A 22,779-nucleotide genomic window follows, 5' to 3' on the forward strand; every position below is an offset into this window, starting at 1 on the left:
GCCCGAGACTTGAACTCACAACCCTTCGATTGGGAGTCTGACACTCTAACCATTAGGCCACGACTTCCCCAAATATGCAATACCACTAAATTAGAGAATAATGCATTTATCCAGGGGAATAGTGTTAAAGGGGTCATATGATGTTGCTAAAAAGAACATTATTTTGTGTATTTGGTGTAATACAATGTGTTTATGCAGTTTAAGGTTAAAAAACGTAATTTTTCCACATACTGTACATTATTGTTGCTCCACCTTTCTGAAATGCATCGATTTTTACAAAACTCATAGTTCTTTAAAGAGCGAGGTATGCTCTGATTGGCCAGCTATCCAGTGCATTGTGATTGGCTGAATACCTCAATCATGTCATGGAAATTTTACGCCCTTACCATACTGTGATGCCATGTGTCCCAGCGGACAGGACAAAACCAATAAAACCAATTATAATCAAGGCATTTGTTGCATCCAGTGGGACATAATTACTGATCATAATGACTTATACTGTCTTTTTATGCATTGCATCGTGTATTGCACTGCGTAAACATAAACCATGTCTGCATTTGTGATCGTAGAAACAACAAAGTACTATTCTACACACTACACTACTCTACACTGCTGAAAACTCACGTTTGAATCATCAGTGGCAAATCCTTTACATATAAAGTGTACTAACAGACTGAGAGTCAGAAGAGCCAGACTGTCCTTGCAAAGTTGGACTGGCCCCACTTTATAGAATCAGGCACTGGCATTGTAGGCTACTCTCACAGGAAACGGTCCTCAGCCTCCGTAAAATGCACTGCACACAACTGAATATTTGGATTTAGCTGTTTTTGAACAGTGTTGTAAATACAACCTACATAAATACAACACAGTGACTCCACGACATGGCGCTGTTGGCAACAGAGAAAATAAAAGTAACACCTTCTTTCTTTGTGTGAACATTTGGGAGGCATTATGCAAATCTTCCCACATCCCAAAATATTTGTTAAATTGTATGAAATTATCTTGTTTTCTACAAACGACTTTCTTGCAGTGTATGTACACACAACAACTTGTAAACCATAAATAAACTCAAACCATATAACTGGTATAGAACATCTTTGAACACATCCCAGACAGCAACCACTGTCGGCCCAGATCCGGCCCAGATCCGGCCCACATCTGGCCCACATCTGGCCCGCATGGATTTCACACCGGCCAGATGTGGGCCGGATCTGGGCCAACACTATGTTGCTGTCTAGTATGCTACTGATAAAAAAATTTCATGCACAGGATCTCTGCAGGACAACTGTTAAGTTTTATATACAAAAATCTATTTGAAGCAGAATTAAATTTACATTGCTACATTTACCTTCATAGAGATTTCAAACCCTCTACAGAAGTGAGAGAGCTTGGACATCACATAAAGTGTGTCTGGAAGCACTGTCTCTCCAGGACTCTATGTGATTTTACATAAGAAGTCTGTAAACACAACTCCATTGATTTCTCTCTTTCAGAAAACCTATACAGTAGCACTTGTCCCTCAGCTGTGCATTTCATGCAGTATATTCACATGAAGCTGTAAAGAAAAAACAGCATTTTACAGAAAGCCAAGTTTTCATTTCATTTCCATATCCATATTCGAACAAGCGGTGAATCACAACTCTCCTTAAATGCATTTCCCTTCTTTGTTCTTCGACTGCCTGTGGTTATTTCTTCGAAGCTCTACTCTTAGCCTGTTGTTGAGTGAGACTGCCAGAAGCTGTGTGCTCATTGATCTGAAGCCTCTGGGTCTTGGCAGCAGGTCGCTCAGCTCTCCTCTGAAGCCTTTCTACCCTTTGAGCAAGTCGTGTTCCCCACACAAAAACAGACAGGAGTGTGGAGACACAACATGCTAACTCGCTAACTCAACCCGCCGCTTCCCTCTCTCTTTCTTTATTGAGCTCCTTCACCTGCAGAGCTTCACATAACAAAATGATCTTCTTCTAGCCCCAGGAGGATGCCGCTTTTCTCTCTCTCTCTGTCTCTCTCTCTCATGGCTAGATAAAAGCAAGACCAAGAGCACAGGAATCATACCCGTTTAAACTAAGTTGATTTTGAAGGCATCTTCTCAAATGTCTACAGGTGCTTCTCAATAATTTAGAATGTTGAGGAAAAGTTCATTTATTTCAGTAATTCAACTCAAATTTTGAAACTCATGTATTAAATAAATTCAATGCACACAGACTGAAATAGTCCGAGTCTTTTGTTCTTTAAATTGTGATGATTTTGGCTCAAAAAAAAAAACTACCAATTAATGATCTCAACAAATTAGAATATGATGACATGCCAAACTAATCAACTCAAAACACCTGCAAAAGTTTCCAAAGCCTTCAAAATGGTCTCTGACAATTGTTGACATCCTTTACAATGGGACAATGGGGAGAGCTGACAAGACAGAAGGTTATAGTCTAGATGGAACCTGCACCAAAAACACCAACTACGCCACCCTGGGACTCTCAGCCAGAGAATGATGTTATTTATTTCCTAATTGCAATGTTACTTATCACTCAAGGACACACAGGTACGTATACAATTCAGCCAGAGACGAGGTACAGTTTTTAAAAGAAACAACAAACTTTATTTCAAGTTTTAAAACTAATTCTAGAACACATTCATACTTTTGGGGTGGGGAACAAATTGTAATTGCTGCTGAGGCTTACCAGTGAAGGAGAAGGGAGCCGCAAAGGCAAAGAGGAATCCACAAACTGATCACCTCCATGCCACGCACAGTAATTAAAGCAAAAGGAACCCCTACCAAGTATTGAGTACGTGTACAACAAATTAACATCCTTTCCAGAAGGCCATCAATTCACTAAAAAAAATTTGTATTGGTTTTATGAAGTATTCTAATTTGTTGAGATAGTGAATTGGTGGGTTTCTGTTAAATGTGAGCCAAAATCATCACAATAATAAAAAAAAAAAAACTTACTTCAGTCTGTGTGCATTCAATTTATTTAATACATAAGTTTCACAATTTGAATTGAATTACTGAATTAAATGAACCTTTCCTCAACATAAACTGAGAAGCACCTGTATATCTTTACTTACAAAGTGTTTTACTAAATCAAATATTTAATAGCTATTTAGATAAATGTTTATTATATATATATACATGGTTTCTGAATGATCATGTGACACTGAAGACTGGAGAAATGGCTGCAGAAAATTCAGCTGTCGTCACATGAATAAATTACATTTTAAAACATTAAATTGGAAAAAGTTATTTTAAATTGCAATATTATTTCACAATAAAACGTTTTACTTTTTATTAAGTGTGTGTGTGTGTGTGTGTGTGTGTGTGTGTGTGTGTGTGTGTGTGTGTGTGTGTGTGTGTGTTAATATCTGGAACTTCTAAGATGTTTTAATAAAAAAGTCTAACATAATTACAAAGTTAGATAATCATTCTATTAAATGATTATCAATATCATACAAATAATACACTTGTATGAGGTTTTTTTTTTTTTTTTTTTTTTACCTTTTGTTCAACACAACAGAAAATGCTCTCCACTGTTTCAAATGGGACTAGATTCTATTTCCCTTCTGCTAATGCACTGACCTCAGGTCAAGGAAAGGAAAAAATGGGTCCCACTTTATATTAAGTGGCCTTAACTATCATTTACTTACATTTTATTTAATCATTTGGTACAATGCACTTATTGTGTACATACATGTTTTTACATTGCACTTATATTTTTAAAATACCTGCATGTAATTACATCTGTAATGAATTTCTGTAATTACATTTATAATTACCAAGTTGCCCCATCCCTTACACCTTAACTTACCCTTAATCTTACCGAAACCACCAAACCTGTCCCTGACCTTACCCGTATCCAACCTCAATAGCAGCAAAAGTGTTTTGCAATGAAATATGAACACAATAAGTGCATTGTGCATATATTTGATGTGAGTACGTAGTAGTTAAGACCACTTACTATAAAGTGGAACCAAAAAATCACAGAGTGCAATTTTTATGACGTGAGAACTGAAAACCAACCATCTATTTATTGTAGTTTAAACGTATTGATTTGGTGAGCTCTACCTAAAACACTGCCGTAAGCTGTCTTTGAAATATTCTCCAGCTGAGCAGAAAAGGGGCGAGACACTGGTGACCCAGCAGGGCGATAAACACATCCATCAACTAAAGTCACCCACATGACCCGAGATGGCATGTACATGTTCTATTATTCTTTTTCATTCAGGTGAAGGGGGCAAAACAAGACTGTCTCTAGGTCAATGAATATTTAAAAGTATGATATCATGATCATAAATGGGTTAAAGCTGATTTTCAAGTCTGTTGAAAGCGATATTTTTTGAGGAAGTTAATAAACACAAATAAACAACAGAAACTGATTTAAAGAGCTCGATTTCCTGATCCCATGTGAATCTCTCATTAATATAAAACCATGCACATTAACCTACCGAATGCAAATGGAGAGCCAGACCTCATCAGACAAGGTCAGAAAATGACTAACCACTGACAGTAATGAGTCCTCATCAAATATTCTCCAAGAGGATTGCTGAGGAAAGACTTTGACAAGAGCTTTTGACTTCACGTGAATTCCTGCCGTTATAGTGGAATTTTCATGAATTATTCATTTTCTTTGACGGTTGACTGCAGTAAACAGAGGATGCTTGGAAGTGTGTCAATCTATAAAAAGGCTTCATGTGGCAATGCAGGAATGCTTGAATCATTGTAGCTTTCCCGCCGCTCTAAATTCACCCTTGATGAAACGTAAGGTTTTCCTGCAGGGATGAACATAACTTGAGTACGATTTGTGTGTACACATCACTTTTCATTTGGAAAAATACAATCTGCTGAGAAGTGCTCTACATGCTTTCCATATATAATAGAGCTCCTCAACAGAAGGTAATCTCTGGCTTTCTAAAAAAAAAAAAAAATAAATAAATAAAATAGTTGGTAGTTGTTAATGTAAGCAGGAGATTTCCTCATCCCACTACGCTTGTCCCAGCCTCTCTGAAGCCATTGCATACACACTTGAAAGATGTTCAGCTATTAAAGTGCAAGAAAACAGGTAGGCTTTGTATGAAGGAATTGCTTATGTTGCAGTCCACTCATGTCACTTTGGATAAAAGCATTTGCTAAATCAATACATGTAAATTGTAATGCAAAGCCATTATCATTACTCAATTGCACGTAATTCTGTTCGGAGCTCTTCCTGCGTTTTATTGAAATCATGTTAAGTGATTGCTATTTAGCTGTGCACATGATTTGCTTACAACAATGAATCATGTCTGCTACTGCAAACTAGACACGTGCCGGGTCACTGCGGTTAAAACTCCTTATTTCAGAAAGAGTATCTGTAATTTTATCCTTGATTATGTGCATTCAAATGGTGACTAATGCATTAACAATCTGACAACAATTATGGACGAGTGCATTGTTAGAGTGAGCATTTACGTGATTTACTGACCTACGTAATCAACAACAACGTAAGCAGCACACTATTATTAGGATTATTGTTATTATAGTCATTTTTCATTATCTGAAGCCTTTTTCAGTTCTGTAATGGCAGGGACAGTCTCTCCAGGACCAAGATTTCTAAAACTATATATTTGAGAGATGATCAGAAATAAAATAAAAAATAACATTAAAAAAAAATCATACCAAGGAAATATTGCTTATCATAAATAACTGCCACAAAAGAACTCAAGTTCAGAAAAACATGAGTGTGAGGAAATGTTAATTTTGGGTTAATTTGGTTAGAACACCCCCCCCCCCCCACACACACACACCAAATTGTCATTTAACTAGTTTTCATCAGAGGTTTACAATATAAATACACTAACTATGCACTACTTCAGCTAAAAAAAAGAAAAAAAAACAAAAAAAAACATACATTGAATAAATGCCAATAAAACCCACATTATTTATTTATAATAAAACTGATTTGGTTCATGCCTCAGAAATAATATATTGCCTGCATGTTTGCTGATCCCTTTATCTGAATCAGGCTCCCAATGTCCCTCCATCTGCACAGTAAAAGAACTGAGCAAATAATCACATACAGGCAATGTTTGTACAGATATTTCTTAAATAATTTAGTCACTTTTGTAAACACTTAATATGGACTAATCAACCAGTTGTTTGTGCTGTATAGTCATTGTGTTTGCTTGAGTGAATGCCACACAAAGCTGCTCTAAAATGTATTCAGTGAAACTGCTCAAAGGAAACTCTGATGTGACACTCCAGTGCTTGTCCACAGTCAAAATCAGATAAGATATTCACCGTAGATGATCAGAGATATTTCTGTTTGGTACACCAATTTATTATTTGAGATTTCTCTTTCACTGCAGAAGAGAAGAACTGCAAAAGCTTTTACCCACGTTATGAATCACACTTGTGCTTTCACTACCTGTTTTTGTCTAACACCCTATTCTTCCTGACACACACGCAAGCCACACGGAAAGATTTCATTACATGAAAATTGCCCTCATTTTCCCTATTTGTATTATAATTTTGTCGGGATCTCCATTCTGTACAAATGTCAGCTACAACATTTGGCTTCTAAATCATCTTGCAAAGGTTATTTTCCTGGATGACATTCATTATTCTAACGCACGCACACCACCGAGAGAGGACAGGGAAGATGCAGGCTACCTGAAACCTGCTACAGCTCCCACGCTAAACAGAACGTGCATTAGCTTGCTCATTATTTGGGAGGTGACACTGAGCTAAATTGTATGCTTTTTCTTAACTTACAAGGCATCTACATTTAGGACCAATCATCTCCAGTGAGAAAAGATTAGGAAACAGTGATCAAGGAGATGAAATGTCAATCATTTTTAACAACCGATGGAATGTCTAATGGCTGTCAGTCTAAGAACAAACATTTTTAATAATCCTGAAAAATAATAAAATAATAAAAATGTATTATAGTTACACTTGTTACCATTAGTTCTTAGTATCTGGAACTAACAATAAACAACATACAGCATACTGTATATTAAGAAAATTAACGGTTGTTGTAAGTTAAATTATCTTTGCCCATAAGTCACTTTAAGTATTATTAATGTGAACAACTTCAGTGTTTAAAAATGTATTATTATACTGTATTTAGAAATTCAACTCATCCAAAAAATGCAGATTCTCTTATAATTTACTAATCTTCATGTCATTTCAAACCTGTATGACTTTATTTCTTCTATCAAAATGATATTTAGAAAATGATTTAATGTCTCGGTGGGTTTCAGTGTTGTAGACCTGTGCTGTGTGGACAAAAACATTCTTTAAACATTATTTGTACTAAACAGAAGCTTTGGAATTACAAAAGGGTGAATACATCGGCAGTCTTTTAATTTCAGAGTGACTATTTCTAATCTAGATTATTAAACAATATGGTACCATTTTATAATAAGATTTCATTGGTTACCATTAATTAACTATGTGCTAACAGTCAACAACTAATATTTTTACATTATTTATTAATAATGTTAATTTTAACATTTACCAATTAGTTTTTAAATCAAGTTTTATATTTAGTTAATGCGCTGTAAGCTAACAATTGCATTTTTATTAGCTAACATTAACAAAGGCTTATACATATTATGAAAAAATATACTGCTCACTGCTAGTTCATGTTAATTAATGCAATAACTAATGTCAACAAATGAATTGGAAAGCACTTCCAAAATAATGGTGAACATTTAGAAGATTAGAATTCTCCATGCAGATAAAAAAGGTGAGAGATGTTTGTATTGTTTTTAAAATGTTGTATCAGAGGTTTCAGAGTTTGAAAATAGGTCACTGATGATATACATGTGTAAGAGCTAAAGGGAGACAGAGCATGAAAGTGAGTATTAGAGAATGTTTGGCTTAGAGACCGTCTGGACGAATGTGTTTGAATTGGTAAGTGTTGGTAATTGGTGTGTGTGTGTGTGTGTGTGTGTGTGTGTGTGTGTGTGTGTGTGTGTGTGTGTGTGTGTGTGCAGGTCCCACTGCTTGCAGTAATCCCCCTAAGAAATTGGCTGGTAGAGAAGGAAGGGTAGTAGTCTGATATAAGCTTTAAATTAGAACACATTTCACAATGACCTTTCCTTGAAGTATGAGGTTATCTTTTTTCATTTCCTCTTGTACAAAGGGTCAACTGTGTGACTCACGGGTGATGGTGTCTCAGTGGGTAAGGCCTTTAGATTGGTTACCATGGTTTGACCATCCTCTGACCACTGCTATTGTGCCGAAACACCTTACTTGAATCTACCTCTGGGTTCCTAAACTTCTCTTTCCCTCAAGACCAGAGTAAAGCAGAGCTTTCAATGCCAGGGGCATCGCTAGACCCTTCTTATTTTCTGAGGCACAAGCTCCAGTGAAATACAGCTATGCCCCAGTAAAATATGAGGCTACTGATAAATCTTTGTCTGGTGATGGAGATCATTGTACACCGACATAAGAACGATTTTCCCTGACAATATTTTAGCAGTTTTGCCATGTGTTTTATTAGCTATTCAGAATCAGAAGTATAAATGCCAAATTTTACTAATGTAGAAAGGTCTAAAGCTGTTTCTGGTTCACTGCACATGCAGCGTGTGAATGAATGAATAAATGAATGAATGAATGAATGAGAATGTGCTGCAGGTAAAGACAATTAATATACATGCAATAATATTAAAATACAGATATTTTGGAGATTGATGGGAGTTTGTTCCCCAGTGCTGATGGAAAACTAGAAATACACCTCTTCCTGGTGATGAAATCCCTGAAATTAAAACAGACACAATAGAATAATAGTTTTCCTGCATGACCGTAGTGAAATGCAGACGAGAGTAAGCCTCTGAATATGAAAACAGCAATGCAACAAAGGGAAACAAAAAGAGCAAACTTTTACATAACAAAGCATAAACAAGCGAGCGTATTGTGTGAAATGAAGCAAAACGAATTCTTAACATGAATTAAAAGAAAATCAAATAATAGATGCATACAAATAAGAAGGAATGAAAGAAAAGAGAAGGCAGCAGGGGAATAAACAAGTGTTTAAAATCTATAAATCTGCTGCCATTCATTTTCTTGTGAACTGTTTATGCCAGAAATGAAAAGAGGAATTTAAACTCATTCTATTGTGAGCGGGAAACAGAAATGAAGGGAACTAACAAAAACATATTAGTCTGGGTTTCTAACACTGTGCTTTATTTTATGAAGTTTCCCAAATATTTAAATGGCTTGTTAAGTATACATGAAGTGGATTGTTAAGGGCCCTGTTAAGTTATAAAAAAGGGTCAAACATGTTATCTTATTAAGACACACTAAGTTATTATAGAGTGCAATATAGCAAAATAAAGAATTCAAACCTTGTATTTTAGAAATGATAAAGTTACCACAACCTACACATATGTTCCTTTGGTTGGAAATTTAGATGTACACTGAAGAAGATTACAATGACAGCCACTTTCAAATTCATAGATCATCTGGTTTGAGGCGTAAACACTGGATAATTGCTACTTCCTCTGCAATATGGGACTGTCATAAAGGTTTATCTTACTGCCTGTCAGGTTAATTAAGATATATTACAGGACAAGCTCAGTGTGGGACTATTGTTTTAATAGGTGACTTTTTTTTTTTTTTTTTTTTTACCCATCATTTTTAAGCTTATATTTTTAACCAGATGAATATAGTGTTCTCTGCTTTGCAATAACAAGGAGAAAACAAGTTTAACTTTAACTACTAAATATTGTAGAAACGTAATTTTCTGTAAAGTTGCTTTGCAATGATTTGTATTGTAAAAAGCGCTATACAAATAAAGTTGAATTGAATTGAAAGTCTGATTGATTAATGATCATTTTATATACTTAGATAACTTAACTTTTGGGAAATGTGCATTATAAGCTACTAACATTGATCTTCCGGGGGGTGGGGGGAAGGGAAAGGGAAATGCAGGCCACAAATCTTCATTATAATACAAAACTTCCCAAAAGAATATTGTTGCCTGAGCATAACTCCGTACTTCTAGCTAGATCAATCAGGACTCTCAAACAGCATGATATTTACTGAGACACTTAGTTTTGATTTATCCTTGCTATCTTATCAGTATCAGCACAAACCTTTCATACTGTAGCTTTAAAACTTTTAGACGTGTGTTATGAGACTTGAAGTACATCAGAGGATGCACAAATATAATATGCTATACCTGTCATTTAATACTGCAAGCGGAAGCTAAAACTAAGATTTGAATGGAGAAATGTCAACGTCAGAACTAAGCCAGAGTGACAAATGAGAATCTGCGCATGTATAGCCATTCTAAACAAAAAAAGAATGTGGATTACTTAAATCCACAGTATTAAGCAGGATAATTACCAACGTGTCCTGAAACATCAGCATTCCTCTAAAAATGTGAAAGACAATGTACTTGGCATCTGAAATGACACAGAGTATAGGCTGGACAAAGCACAGACTTCACAAAGGGACAATATCCAAGGGAGGCTACTGAACACTCTGAACACAACAGGATGCCCAAAGTCTAAGCTGCTTTTTTATTTATTTATTGCTGCAAGGGATGTGAAACTTGTCAAAACTTTGAAAATAAAACATTCAAAGAGGTTTTCATGCAAAAGGGGAATTGGGGGCACATATAAATAAAACAGTAATTGATAACTTACTCATCTAACACAGATAAAAGACCTCTTAAATTAAAGCTGACATCTTAATTGTCCATTACTTAATAATCTTATCTTAAATAATTCCCATCTCTCCAACAGGTTATTTGGATTTGGCTCTGAAGTTTACCAACTACGACATCATTAAAGTGCTCATAAAAGAGCTGGAAAATGTTTGAATATAAATGGCTGCTTTTAACTAATGAGGGACTATCATTTCAGTGGAGAGATAAATGAGTTGTGGAGAGCCCTGCAATTAGAAGCCAGTGTTCAGGATCTCGTATCAAGCCAATTTAATGCTGAGCAGCTTCCAGTGACCTATGAGAGGCAGTGTGTGTGTGTGTGTGTTCGTGTGTGTGTCTATACAGTTTTCCAGGCACAGACAAGCACCTCCAGGTTTTTAACACGTATCAGCTTGGATTACACTGAAGAGAAGTATAGGTGAGATCAGGGACGGCTGCAGCACTCTTTGCTCTAATGTTTGTATCTGAGTTTTTTGTGCTATATTTATCTCAAACATGTCTGCTACAATTTAATGTTGTTTTGTTGTAACGAGTGCTGTTGTTGTAAGCTACCCCACTACAGGGGTAAATTGTATCAGTAGATGGGGTGGTCTGAAACACTTAAAAAGATTAACATCAGAAACCTTCACATGGAATTCACAATCGTACTGAAATTAGAATTTCAACAGAATTTTCTCTAATTTTCCACTGAGACTGGTGCTAGAGCTGGTGCTCAGCCGAGGGTGGCACTCGTTCACTGGCAGGTAATAGCTACATCACCAACATGTGACTGGAATCACTTGATATCTATTGTGGAAAGAAAGCATTGTTGTTGTTGTTTTGTTTTTTTTAGTTTTTTTTCCCTAACTACTGCTTAACTGACATATTTAAATTTTTCTTGTTAATGTTGCTAATTCACCTGAACTCCATAGGTCCCTTGTTTGAGTCCAGCAATGTCTTAGGGCCAGTTCGGAACCAGGATCATGAAAAACCTGAAAAGTGTAACCCGGTTCCCAACAGCCCTGATGGAAAAGTGGTATAAGTCAGCGTTCCTCAGTGGGGGTAGTGCTATCCGCCAGTGTGCATTCAGAGAACATCAGGGGGCATTTATTTAAGGTGAGCTTAGGCCAAAGATTAACAATGACACAAGCTGAAACATTATATTTACTTGCTAAACATTTGAAACATTCATACCATGTCTGGATGTGTCAAAGCAAACGTTCCAAACCCATTAGTCCTGTTAACAGTGCATGGAGTACATCCTCGCACTGTTAAAAGGGTCATCCGTTGATTACCTGTGTTTTCTGTCAGTGCGCATCCACTGTTGATAACTAATTGTAATGGGTTCTATGCTTTTGACGTAACACATCTGGTGTATTAAAATGCTTAATGTACAAAATACTAAACATGGCTTAATGTCCTAAAACCTCAACCACTGAAAACCAATTTCCTCTCACATTCCTCTTCTCAAAACACAAATAATTTTGTGTTTTCTCCCCATAGAAAACAAGTTATAAAGAAAATGTTTAACATGAGTTAATGCATTAATACAGTGATATAAGACCAAACTCAGTATAAACCTTACTGATGTTGCAAACCATATACAGACGAGCAGATGTGGCCAGAATATGAATGCATGAGCCAAAATGCATGTTAGGGGTTTTCCTCCCATTGAAAACCATTATGAAGAAAAGCCTTAACAGATAAAGATATAAAATGCTGTTTATACAGTTTATATACTAAAATATATAACCATGTACAGGCGAGCAGATGAAACCAAAATATGAACGCAGTATGCTAACTCGCATGGAAAGTGTTTTCTTTATAATGAGGAAATGTTTAAAGCCTGGGTATACTTTATATTCATGATTTATTTTACAGTGAATGGTAAATATACACCTGATAAAAAAAAAAAAAAAAAAAAAACAACAACATACAAGTCAGTCATTATTAAATTGTGCCAATGTTGGCTTATACACCATCCCATTTTGTCCAATCTTTGTAGGCCCAGGACAAGAAAATAAGTGAATACTTGCAAACAAATCCAATTATAAAGCACACTGCAGGTTCAAACAGTGGTTAACATTACAGTGTTACAACCATCCCCAGGTTCTGCTCCCGTGTACACACACAGACACTTCTTGTACTGTTTCTGTAAAATACTTTTCTTATTACAGAAGTTCAAACCTGCTGTTCTACAACAATCAGTATCAGTCCTGACCTTTACACACACATGTAGTATACAGTGCTAAACGTAATACAGAAAGATGAACCTTTAATTGCTTATTTGCTTTTTGTTGACCAGTAATTCCAAAAATCAACTCTGCCTCAGAAAATATACATCATTTTCTGTTGACAGTATACAGAATTCAGTCTCTTTCATTGTCTTGAGGGTATTTCCCCTCCTCATATTTCCTCTCTCTTTCTCTTCTGGCTGTGTGAGACGGACTTCATAATGTTACCCTTAATAAACCCAAGTCACCTCTATCTCTCTCTTTTTAGCCGTGCAATAGAGGTGACTCATCCACTGCTCGCTCTGTGCAGATAAGAACACTTGCCTTTTCATTCATGATTTTGACTAAAGGGGGAAACAAGCTCGAAAACAACCCACTGTCTTCACGCTTTCACTACAGTGTGATAAACAGACCAAAAAAGCAGAAGGACAGAAAAGATTTAATTATCCGTCATGATAAAAGAAGAAAAGGATGAGAGAAAAGCTCTTCATTCTGTCCAGACGTTACGTAAGTCTATCACTGGCCTTACTGTGTGAAAGACGCACACAACTGAGATATTTCTACATTTAATGATCGATCCAGACACTATCTGCTGTTATTTATGAAATATCTGTGTGCAAATTAAAGTAAAGACCAGCTGGCACTCCTAGTGCTCTTCAGAGCTTTGTTCAAGCAGCTTGAAGCCGCTGACACACACAGACACCTACAGGGTAAATACCTTCATCTAGATATTAATATTTTCTGACAGTGGAGACAAATTTTCCTACTTTAGCAAGAGTGCATTAATATTTATTGTATGTGTGTCTTTGGAACACATGCACTGCCCCTAATGCTGTCCCACACAGAGTAATGTGTTATCACTGCTGCACAATGTACTCAAAATGACATGTTTTTCAGAATCATAACTGTGTCATAGCATTCTGTCAGGATTAGGATAAAACGACGACTGCAGCCAGAAAGAATGAGTCTTTGCTGGAGATCTGTGTTTGATGATCAACAATTGCTGCCCCAAGAGGCATAAACCCACACACTTGTACACAAACAGCATGATCGGAATTTAATTCAGCGTGGCTCTGTCTTGTCAGATTGTTTTATTTGCAGTTGAATGTATCTTCTCTCTCCTTTAATGTTATACCTGTGTGAAATTGAGAAAATGAGTTGAAGATGAGAGGCAACTTTGAATCAACACTTCTTCCTGTGCCAAAATATGCTCTGATTCCCTTCATTAAATTCTCTGCAAAAACACATTTTCCTCATCTGGTTGTCTGTAAGAGTTCATTACAGGAAAAATGTCCCAACGCAATTATTCCAAGAAAGACGCTGCATAAATTGAGCCCGTGTTCGTATAATGTATCTTCAAGGGCAGAATTATTTTGATTATAAATAGATAAAAGCACTCTGAATTCAACAAAGTATCAGAGCACCGCAGTAAACCGCTTTCAACAGGATTCATTGTTGTGCATGAGCATCCTCACTCCTACAAGACAATCAAACTGACAGAGACTAATTACACCAGTGTAATACACACTACCATTTAAAAGTCAGTAAAAAACGTCTCTAATGCACAAGGCTGCATTTGTTTGATCAAAAATACAGTAAAACAGTATCAAATATTACAACTTCAAATATCCCTCTAACTTTCTATTTTAATGTATTTCGAAATGTAAATGATTCTTGGATGGCAAAACTAATATTTTCAGCAGTCATTACCTCAGAAATCATTCTAATATGCTGCTTTTTTTTTTTTTTTTTTTAAGAAACATGTATTACTATCAGCGTTGAAAATGGTTGCTAAATATTTTGGTGGAAACCATGAAACTTTTTGTGACATTTGCCATGTTTGGTAACCCATAGTTGGAATTGGTAATCTGCATTTAACACAGCATTGAGAAGTGAACACACAACGCTATCTCATGACCAATTCGTACGAATTTGTACGACCTCACTCGTACGATTTTATACGACCCCAGTGATGGTTAGGTTTAGGGGTGGGGTTAGGTGTAGGTCATTCGTACAAATTCATAAGAATTGTGCAAATCCTAAAATACTTACGATTTGGCAACAATCGTATGAATTTGTACGAGTGTGGTCGTACGAATTTGTACGAATAAGCCACCTTGTGAAAAATGTACGAATTGCCATGAGATCGGGTTGGAACACACCGTGAATACACACCCAGAGCGGTGAGCAGCCATTAATGCTGCAGCACCCAGGGAGCAGTTGGGGGTTCAGTGCCTTGCTCAAGGACACCTCAGTCATGGTATTGCTGGTGTCCTGACATTTTATCCTACCCGTCAGATTTTCCTACACGGGTTTACTGCTCACGCGCACATCAATATCGTGTCCTTTTTCTCATGCTAAATAACGTTATTTAATGTATCTGCATTACTGTAAGGGCAGGTTTAGGGTTGGGGTAGGTGTAGACTTTAATAAAAACGCAATCTTGTTTTTTTTTAATTTGTAGAAAATAATATTAATTGTTGGTTTCCTGTAGCTGTATCCCTTCTAGCTACAACCGCGGATATAACACATAATTACTGTATTTGCAGTACTTTAAGGGTAGGTTTAGGGTTGTGGTAGGTGTAGACGTTAATAAACCATAACTTTACAGTAGCATTTTTCGTTTGTCGGATTGTACCACCCACTGTTTTAGTGGGAGGTAGGAAAATCTGACAGCGTAGGACAAATCAACAGAACACCGTCCCAAGACTCAAACCAACAACCTTAGGGTTAGGAGTCATACTCTCTAACCACTAGACCATAACTTCACGTGTTAAAAAGCCATGCATTGAATCCCCATATTTTAATGCTGGACACAACCTGTGAATGGACTGAAAATAAACTTTTTACCCAGAATTTACTAAAATAGAATATACCCAGTCAATGCTTTTATACAGGATCAGATCATAACATCTGAAAAAATAAGGATATGTCTGACATCTCTGAATCTAAGTTATTTCCAGCACCCGGGGAGCAACTGGGGTTTCAGTGCCTTGCTCAAGGGCACTTCAGCAATGGGTATTGAGGGTGGAAGAGAGTGCTGTTCATTAACTCCCTCCACCTACAACTCCTGCCAGCACAGAGACTCGAACCTGCAACCTTTTGGGTTTTTAAGTCAAACTCTCTAACCATAAGGCCACAGCTGCCCCCATTATAAAATATTAACAGCATCAATAAAAAGAAAATATCCTTATGATAAAAGCCAAAAGTCTTATAATTTAAAGGTTTTATAGGCCTTATGGCCAAACAGATTACTGACCTGGTCATTTTTTTTTTTTTTTTTCACAATCCCATTACCTTTCTGTCAATGAGACAGTTATTCCCGATTGAAAACAACATTCTACTTCCTGTGTGTTGTGGCTAATTTAATTCAAATTTGCAATATGAACTGGTGTTTTAAAATTCTGTACTGCCAGTTTTGTAATTCTGAATTATGCCCAGCTCTGGTATTTTCAGCATGTTCTTGTGTATTTAAGACACAAAATAGGGGGGAAAGCAGAAATGGCCATTCTAGTCTTTAACAGTTTGTTACAGAGTGCAGTCAGTGGACAGACCCTCATTTGTTACATAGGGGAAAAATACATGTTCAGACAGACTGTATGGTGGGAAAAGAGCCAGCTGCTCTCAGCGGCAAAACAAACACTCACACCCCTGTACAAATCTGACAGAAGCAAATACATTTTTCTAAACCCTTTTCTCCAGCTGCCTTATACCAGCTTTTATTATCTGATCCAAGTTAAAACATTTATTTGTCAGACAGACTAAAATAGTAAAGTCTATATTTAAGGACAGGATTAGTGACAGGGATAAAATGCACTTGGTTAATGAGACCTTGGCTTGATTTCTTCAGTATCAAAATGCCTAAGTTCATGCAATGTAAATATTCATTATCACAATCTTAAATGCAAACATTCAATGACAAATAATAGGCTACACATTTTATGTGGTCTAGACACGTTCAAAATCAAAATATGGAGAAAGGTGTTTAGTTCTGTCAATTCAAATAGTAGGACTTTAAGGTCTTGTGAAGGAGTTTGAAAGGCCCAAATGAGACATGTTAAGTTAATGCCATAAGTTAATAATATCTCTTTTTTTTATTTACAGGGTTAGTTCACCCAAAAATGAAAATTAGCTTGTGTTTTACTCAACCTAAAAACATCCTACGTGTATATGACTTTTTTCTTTCAGACGAATCAGTGTTATATTAAAACTTATATGTACTAAAAAAATTAAACTGAAATTATAAATGAATAAAAACACAGACGTAATAAAATTACTAAAACTTTAACTAAACTGAAAACAGAAAATACGGAAATAAAAATATTCAAAATATATTAATAATTCAAAATATATTAATAAAAACTATATTAGTGTATAAAAGATACTAACAATGTCTCAGATGACTTCAGTGTCCATTTTACTGTAATATTGTTCACTAATTGTTTTATGCATTGTGCTGGATTTGTTGTTTTTCTTATAGACCATACATTATGCCTTACACAAAGTAAATAAGTGTTATAGAACTCTCTAGAAGAAAGGAAAGTCACAAGATGACAATACACTCCCGTGAGTACCTAATCAACCTCTCACATCATTTTGTGCTCTTACAAACCCTAAACCAGTCTTTATGTAAATTACTATAATTATTGATGGTAATTATCTAACATTGCTATTATTTTATAATTGAGTACTTTGATGATAAACTAACAAAGGCTAAAGATACATATCAGAAGGGTAGACAGAAACACAGAGACACATGTGGTGGGTAAGCAGGTGAGAAGTCCTTAGAAAGTCAGTTTCCACTAATAGCACATTCTCTCTAGAGAGCAGAGACATGTCCGCAGCTCATCCATGTGATCAAAGAGACCCTAATAGTAGAATCATCATTTGCAACTAAGTCTTTAATGTAGTCGTTTTGTCTTACAAATTATTTAACAACGTGAACAAGATTAGATTTTCATCACTATTAATTCTGCAGAAGAGCATTATACAGTACATCATGTAAACATGGGAGCATTGGGATTCTAGGGTGCAAAGACCCCAAGCATATAACGAAACACATATTTCATATAATAGGCTACATACTGAAGTGGAACTGTGGGATCATCACTTCATTTACACTCCTTTTGCATTATGGGAACGTGTTGATGGACTGAAGACGGCGATGTTGTCGAATGAGTCAGAGATTGCCATAGAGACACTGGCCACCCTGTCGTGATTTACTGAGTCATTATGTGCCCCCTTGCAAGGTGTGTGTTTGATGTACATGCTGTTGAATGACAATGTTGGAGACTTACAGCGAGAGAGTTATTTTTTATTTCAAAATATGTGACATTATGAACTGTGTTGGAAAAACTTGATGGTGTTTTAATTTTATTTTGTATTTGATTATATTTTAAAATGTATTGATGTTTTTATGTTTAAACATTTATATTACTAATATTAATATTAATTAATAAATACAATAAATAAATTTAATTCTAGCGTTAAATAACAACTGTTAGTAAATAAATAAATAAATAAAACATTTAGCGAGTGTTTTCTATTTTTATATATATATATAGTAGGAATTTAAAATTAATTTATAGTCAATTTATAATTAATTTATATATTTATAGTAATTATTTATATAATAATTAAGGGGTTAGTTTTTGAGGGTGAGTAATTAAAGGGTTCATATGATGTTGCTAAAGATAAATATATATTTTTTGTATTTGGTGTAATGAAATGATTTTGGTTTAAGTTTAAAAAATATATATTTTCCACATGCTGTACATTATTTTTTCTCCTCTGTGCCCCGTCTTTCTGAAACATGTAGTTGTTTACAAAGATCATCCATCTCAAAAGTGAGGTGTGCTCTGATTGGCCAACTATTCAGTGCATTGTGATTGGCTGAATACCTCAAGCGTGTGACGGAAATGTTACGCTCTTACCATACTGTGATGCCGTGTGTCCCGGCACAAGACAAAACCAATAAAACCCATTACAAACAAGGCATTTGTTGCATCCAGTGGGACATAACTACTGATTATAATGACATATAATGTCTTTTTATGCGTTGTGTTGCATATCGCACCGCATAAACATGAAACAATGTCTGCATTTGAAACGACAAACAACAAGCGCTACTCTACACTGCTCAAAACTCGTGCCTGAATCATCAGTGGCAAATTCTTTAAATATAAAAACACACTTACAGACTGTGAGTCATAGGATCCAGACTGTCCTTGCCAAGAGTGAGGAACGGCCAGCAGATTCGATGAAGGAGCAGCCGGGGGCTTGCGGCAACCAAATGTGATGACCCCAGGCTGGATTCTGCTTCTTCCACAGTGAAATCTGATTGGGCGATCCACAGCGCAAAGTTAATGTATTTCCTCAGCGACCAGCACGGATCAGCTGCATTCATGACCTCTAGACTGGACTATTGTAATGCACTTCTAGGTGGTTGTTCTGCTTCGTCAATAAACAAGCTACAGGCTGTAGCTACTGGCTACCTATTAAGTTCCAAATCAGTTACAAATTATCATTACTTACCTATAAGGCCCTAAATGGTTTAGCTCCTGCATACCTAACTAGCCTTCTACCACGTTACAACCCATCACGCACCCTAAGGTCACAAAACGCTGGACTTTTGGTAGTTCCTAGGATAGCAAAGTCCACTAAAGGAAGTAGAGCTTTCTCACATTTGGCTCCCAATCTCTGGAATAGCCTTCCTGATAATGTTCGGGGTTCAGACACACTCTCTCTCTTTAAATCTAGATTAAAAACACATCTCTTTCGCCAAGCATTCGAATAATTTATCTTTTAAATTAGTTGCATCTGATCAAAGGTGCATTTTTATTAATTAGCTTGGGTTAAACTAATTTTACTTTGTTGGATCAGCAGCTATGCTAATGATTTACACAAGCTCCAGTCTGGATCCAGAACACCTGAGAAAAGATGATGCTGACCCTCAGAGGACCTCAGATGATGCTAACCCTGAATCAACAAACATAACTAACAATTATTGCTAAATGTGTGACTGAATCATATAATAACTTAATTAATAATATTGATAGTTCATCGTCTAGCTGACTACGTCTTGTATTATTATTATTATTTTTATTTTTTCTAAAATCCTGTCAAATGTGCACAAACTACTAGCTACTACTAAATATTGTAGAAACATAATTTTCTGTAAAGTTGCTTTGTAACGATTTGTTTTGTAAAAAGCGCTATACAAATAAACTTGAATTGAATTGAATTGAATCAGCTCTAGGCATGATGAAGCAGATATCATCCTCTTTTGGAAGGCCAAAGAAGGTTTCGCTTTCACAATGAAACACACAGCATCTCCACATCATGGTGCCGGCGGTAACAGAGAGAATAAAAGTTACACCTTCTTACTTTGCGTGAACATTTGAGCAGCGTTATGCAAATCTTCCCACATCGTGATGTAGATGTGGGGGCTTGTTTAAACAAGGCATTTTAAGAGGGTGTGGACAAGTCTTTTATAAAAAAAAAAAAAAAAAACATATATATATATATATATATATATATATATATATATATATATATATATATATTTTATATATATTAATCTATATTTTTTTTATTTATTTTTTTTTATTATTTTTTTTTTTTTTATAAAAGACTTGTCCACACAATTTCTTTGGATGTGAGACTTTAGTCGTTGCAACTTTACAGATCTTTGTAGATCTTGTAACACTCCAAACTTTCACTATATACAACATACATTCTCTGAAAACATGTCCTAATACCTAATGGCCATATTCCTTTGAAGTTAAAATGAAATTGTTTTAAATATGTTGAGATGTCTTTACTAAAACACAAGACAAAAATCTTGTTGTCTTTCAACATTGTACACTAAAAGACATTCTGTTGGGAATTTCAGTCAGTCTTGAACACAGAACAAGCAGTATAAATAAACTTACATCACATCAGATTAAATATAAATCAGTTCTTTTCCTGAACTAAGGTTGTGATACCAGGTGATTAATCACTAGCGTCTACGCAGAGGTGTGAGATGTCTCTGACCCAAATGTCACAGGCATGTCTTTCATAATCATGGGATTTGGACATGATCTTTTGAAGATTTCCGGCTGCTTTCCAATTATACATTCATCAAATGAATGTCTCTGCCGATGACGAATTACCTGTAATATTGGCCAAGTGTTGAGCACTGACAAAACAAAGTTAAAGGCGAAGAGCAGAAAGAGAAGAAAAGAGATATAAAAGGAATATCTGCTCGATTTAAATAAGTGTTTGTACTGTAGATTATAGCTAATAAATGTTGAATGTGAGTGTGATGTGAAATTAGAAAGCATTGTTTTTGGTTTGTTTATATATTTCTTTGCACATTTGATCATGTAAAAAACATTAACCTTACAGCTGAGCAAGGTTTATAGGCAAATTTGTGTTGTTTGTGTTGAGTTGTTTTTTGTTAAATCTGTGAGCTGAAGCAATACATCTGATCTTAACGTTTTTTTATTAAAGATTATAAGAACACATTAATAAATAAAAAATTATACAAATAAAAAAATAATGAATTGCACTGATACATTATTTATAATAAACAGTATTCCATTAAAAAAATAAGAATTTAACATTTTATTCTCATGGTGACTTTAATCATTCTTTCCACCAACTTTTTGTTCGTCCTTCCCCGTTCACCCCACAGCTTGCCCGGAGCATAGGCAGGCAAAAAAAAAAAAAAGCTAAAAAGAAGAAATTAAGTGACAGAAGCAGAGAACACAGAGTTTGTTCCCTTACCTTTGTGCTTGTAAGTGAGGCACAGATGGGAAATAATTAATTATTCTATTAATTATTCTAAATATTATTCTTAGGGTGCATGATTCACTAGCAGCTAATTCAGTCTTAAAGGGGTCATATGATGCGATTTAACATTTGTCCTTACTCTTTAAAGTGTTATAATATCTTGGTGCATAAAGAAGATCTGTAAAGCTGCAAAGACTAAAGTCTCAAATCCAAAGAGTTATTCTTTATTAAATGTTAAACTTCTCCACGCCCTCCTAAAACGGCTCACTGTAACACACAGCCCCACATCTACATCACGATGTGGGAGGATTTGCATAACACCGTCCAAATATTCACGCAAAGAAGATGTAGCTTTTATTCTCTCTGTTTCCGCCAGCGCCATGTTGTGGAGAGGCTGTGTGTTTCATTGTGAGAATGAAACTACTTTCTTTGGCCTTGATATCTGATAAAGAGGATGATATCTGCTTCATCATGCCTAGATCTGATTTGTGCTGGTCCCTGTGGAAATACATTAACTTTTCGCTGTAGATCGCCAGATCAGCTTTCACCGCGGACTAAGCCCCGGCTGCTCCTCACTCAAGCCGCCAGTAGTTCATCACTCTCCGATCACAAATGCAGACATGTTTTTATGGTTATGCGGCGTGATACACAATGCATAAAAAGACAGTAAAAGTCATTATAATCAGTAATATTGTCCCTACTGGATGCAACGAATGCCTCGTTTGTAATGGGTTTTATTGTCTTTGTCTTGTCATGCCGGGACATGGCATTATAGTTTGGTAAGGGGCTTAACATTTCCATCACACCCTTGAAGTATTCAGCCAATCGCAATACACTGGATAGCTGGCCAATCAGAGCACACTTCACTTTTAGTGTTTCAGAAAGGTGACTCATAGATGAAAAACAATAATGTACAGTATGTATAAAGCATGGAAGCATTACAACAAATACAAAAAAAATTATTTTTAGCAACATCATATGACCCCTTTAATTACAAGCAGGAACAGCTTTAAAATGTCCTGACACAACTATTGGAACACTTAACATTAGCACGCATTAACGTTGTGTGTTAAAAAGCATGCACTGAATACCCATATTTTAATGCTGGACACAAACTGTGAAAAGACTGAAAATAGACT

The sequence above is a fragment of the Carassius auratus genome, chromosome 9 (assembly GCF_003368295.1).
Source record: "Carassius auratus strain Wakin chromosome 9, ASM336829v1, whole genome shotgun sequence".
NCBI lineage: Eukaryota > Metazoa > Chordata > Actinopteri > Cypriniformes > Cyprinidae > Carassius > Carassius auratus.